Below are 4555 nucleotides of genomic sequence, written 5' to 3'. Positions count from 1 at the left end.
TGTTTTCCTTCTGATGTGACTGTGGAGTAGCTTTGGTTCGGTCTTGCTATTTGTTTGCTATATCATTTTCATAACTTTTCTCTGCTTCTCTTCTCACACTGACGTACTCATTCCTGGTTCTCTGGTATCTCTCTCTACTTTCTGGTGTTCTGTTATTCCGGAAGTTCCTCCACGCCCTTCTGTTCAGTTTCTTTGCTTCCATACATGACCTATTATACCATGGATTCTTCTTTTGCTTCTCGGATTTTTCCCTTTGGGCCGGGATGAACCTGTTTACTGCCTCCTGACACTTTTGGGTGACAGACCACCCAAATGTGTGTGTGTGTGTGTGTGTGTGTGTGTGTGTGTGTGTGTGTGTGTGTGTGTGTGTGTGTGTGTGTGTGTGTGTGTGTGTGTGTGTGCGTGTGTGTGTGTGTGTGTGTGTGTGTGTGTGTGTGTGTGTGTGTAGAGGTGAGTGCCTCCCGCCATCAGAGGCAGGTGCCACTCAGGGAGTGCCATCAATCATGCTGGGAAGATGAAGAGGCCGCCCCAAATTACCTTGAGGAGCGGCAGGTGTTGACACCTCCATAACCACCCTTACCTTACCTTACCTTACACACACCTCCATAACCTCCTTTACCTTACCTTACCCAACACACACCTCCATAACCTCCCTTACCTTACCTTACCTTACACACACCTCCATAACCTCCCTTACCTTACCTTACCTTACACACACCTCCATAACCACCCTTACCTTACCTTACCCAACACACACCTCCATAACCTCCCTTACCTTACCTTACCCAACACACACCTCCATAACCTCCCTTACCTTACCTTACCCAACACACACCTCCATAACCTCCCTTACCTTACCTTACCCAACACTGTTAAAGACATCTGCAGTTGTGAGATATATATTCAGCCTCCACACTTACCACACTTCCTCTCCTTATATGTCTCTCTCTCTCTCTCTCTCTCTCTCTCTCTCTCTCTCTCTCTCTCTCTCTCTCTCTCTCTCTCTCTCTCTCTCTCTCTCTCTCTCTCTCTCTCTCTCTCTTTTCCTCAGCCAAGATTCCAGTTACGCTTTATATATTTAAAAAAATATATATATATTTTTAAATTATATAATTTAATTAGGTCGCGTGTTTACTTGTGTAAATTTATACAAAAAACTGCAAGTTGTCCGTGTTGCTTAATCAGTAATTATTAATTACTTTGATTAAATGTTGATAATTTTCGATACAAATTCTTATTTAACAGCTGCACGTGAGCGACACTCACCTGGCCTCACCTGAGCCACACTCACCTGGCCACACCTGAGCCACACTCACCTGAGCCACACTCACTTGAGCCACACTCACCAGAGCCACACTCACCTGAGCCACACTCACCTGAGCCACACTCACCTGAGCCACACTCACCTGGCCACACCTGAGCCACACTCACCTGAGCCACACTCACCTGGCCACACCTGAGCCACACTCACCTGAGCCACACTCACCTGAGCCACACTCACCTGGCCACACCTGAGCCACACTCACCTGAGCCACACTCACCTGGCCACACCTGAGCCACACTCACCTGAGCCACACTCACCTGAGCCACACTCACCTGAGCCGCACCTGAGCCACACTCACCTGAGCCACACCTGAGCCACACTCACCTGAGCCACACCTGAGCCACACTCACCTGAGCCACACCTGAGCCACACTCACCTGAGCCACACTCACCTGAGCCACACCTGAGCCACACCTGAGCCACACTCACCTGAGCCACACTCACCTGGCCTCACCTGAGCCAGCAAAAGTAAGACACTTTTCCCAATATGTTGATGGGGTGACGAGGTGCCCTTATGGGGTAGTGGGTGACTCTCCCTTCCCTCTTACCCCTCCCTCCCTCCCTCTCCCTCCCTCTCTCCCTCCTTCCCTCTCCCTCCCTCACTATCTCCGTGTACAGTGTTGGCGTTACCTGTGGTGTGGAGTGTGAGGTGTGTGAGGAAGTGTGGCCAGGATGAGTCAGAACTAAGTGAATAATGGAGAGGGGCGGCCCAGCCCGGCGGGATGAGTAAGGCCATGACCGGACAATGGACAAACCCTCTCAACATGAGTCAAGGAGGGAAGGTTTACTCACTTGGTAATGTGATCTTAATGAGGCGGATTGTGGTGATTGTGTATTGACGCCTCACTGTCACGCCTCACTGTCACGCCTCACTGTCACGCCTCACTGTCACGCCTCACTGTCACGCCTCACTGTCACGCCTCATTGTCACGCCTCACTGTCACGCCTCACCAATGCTGGGAGAGCCTTACCAGTACCAGTAGAGCCTCATCAGTACCAGTAGAGCCTCATCAGTACCAGTAGAGTCTCACCAGTACCAGTAGAGCCTCACCAGTACCAGTAGAGCCTCACCAGTACCAGTAGAGCCTCACCAGTACCAGTAGAGTCTCACCAGTACCAGTAGAGTCTCACCAGTACCAGTAGAGTCTCACCAGTACCAGTAGAGTCTCACCAGTACCAGTAGAGTCTCACCAGTACCAGTAGAGTCTCACCAGTACCAGTAGAGTCTCACCAGTACCAGTAGAGTCTCACCAGTACCAGTAGAGCCTCACCAGTACCAGTAGAGTCTCACCAGTACCAGTAGAGTCTCACCAGTACCAGTAGAGTCTCACCAGTACCAGTAGAGTCTCACCAGTACCAGTAGAGCCTCACCAGTACCAGTAGAGACTCGCCAGTACCAGTAGAGTCTCACCAGTACCAGTAGAGTCTCACCAGTACCAGTAGAGTCTCACCAGTACCAGTAGAGTCTCACCAGTACCAGTAGAGTCTCACCAGTACCAGTAGAGTCTCACCAGTACCAGTAGAGTCTCACCAGGACCAGTAGAGACTCACCAGTACCAGTAGAGTCTCACCAGTACCAGCAGAGCCTCACCAGTACCAGTAGAGACTCACCAGTACCAGTAGAGTCTCACCAGGACCAGTAGAGTCTCACCAGTACCAGTAGAGTCTCACCAGTACCAGTAGAGTCTCACCAGTACCAGTAGAGACTCACCAGTACCAGTAGAGTCTCACCAGTACCAGTAGAGTCTCACCAGGACCAGTAGAGCCTCACCAGTACCAGTAGAGTCTCGCCAGTACCAGTAGAGTCTCACCAGTACCAGTAGAGTCTCACCAGTACCAGTAGAGTCTCACCAGTACCAGTAGAGACTCACCAGGACCAGTAGAGACTCACCAGTACCAGTAGAGTCTCACCAGTACCAGTAGAGTCTCACCAGGACCAGTAGAGACTCACCAGGACCAGTAGAGTCTCACCAGGACCAGTAGAGTCTCACCAGGACCAGTAGAGACTCACCAGGGGCCAGATTCACGAAGCAGTTACGTAAGTACTTACGAACCTGTCCATCTTTTCTCAATCTATGGCGGCGTTGTTTACAATTACTGAACAGTTAATAAGCTCGGAAGCTGTTTATAACAATAACAACACTTGAGTGGCAAGTTTTCATGCTTGTAAACTGTTTAATAAATGTAACCAAAGAGGTCAAAGATTGAGAAAAGATGTACAGGTTCGTAAGTACTTGCGTAACTGCTTCATGAATCTGGCCCCAGGACTGGGAGAAAGACCTCCCCTGGCGGGGGAATCTTCACCTACCATCGATCAACTCCCTCCCTCACTCCCCGCACCCCCCTACCTCCCCCATCATCCCTTCCTTCCTCTTTGATCCTCTCCCTACACCCTCAATACCTCCTCCCCCTCACCACACCCCTCCCCCACCACACACCCTTCCTCCCCCACCACACACCTGCCCCCCCCCTATCACACACCTGCCCCCCCCCCCACCACACACCTCGGGGTGTCACTCTACACACCTGCCACATTATGGGATGCTTCCTACCATAGGGAGGGTCATGGTAGTGTTATCTTGAGATGATTTCGGGGCTTTTAGTGTGTCCGCGGCCCGGTCCTCGACCAGGCCTCCACCCCCAGGAAGCAGCCCGTGACAGCTGACTAACATCCAGGTACCTATTTTACTGCTAGGTAACAGGGGCATAGGGTGAAAGAAACTTTGCCCATTGTTTCTCGCCGGCGATTGGGATCGAACCCGGGACCACAGGATCACAAGTCCAGTGTGCTGTCCGCTCGGCCGACCGGCTCCCTGGAGGATCAGGGTGTTATCCACTGTTACCTTAGTGTTATCCACTGTTACCTTAGTGTTATCCACTGTTACCTTAGTGTTATCCACTGTTACCATAGTGTTATCCACTGTTACCTTAGTGTTATCCACTGTTACCTTAGTGTTATCCACTGTTACCTTAGTGTTATCCACTGTTACCCACTGTTACCATAGTGTTATCCACTGTTACCTTAGTGTTACCCACTATTACCTTAGTGTTACCCTACTTTTGGCGAAGCGAAGCCTTGTAGACTTATCAAAGCTTACGGGGCTATCGACTTACCTGCCATTAGATGCAACTGTAAGGTGAACAGAGGCATCAGGTGCGTAGAAACGTACCCATGAACGACTTGACCATTCGGTTATGAGCCCACTATTGAACAGCAACATTTAGTCAATTT

Source organism: Procambarus clarkii, chromosome 23 (assembly GCF_040958095.1).
Source record: "Procambarus clarkii isolate CNS0578487 chromosome 23, FALCON_Pclarkii_2.0, whole genome shotgun sequence".
In the NCBI taxonomy this organism is placed as follows: domain Eukaryota; kingdom Metazoa; phylum Arthropoda; class Malacostraca; order Decapoda; family Cambaridae; genus Procambarus; species Procambarus clarkii.
The sequence above is the reverse complement of the archived record's forward strand: the minus strand, read 5'-3'. Positions refer to the sequence as shown.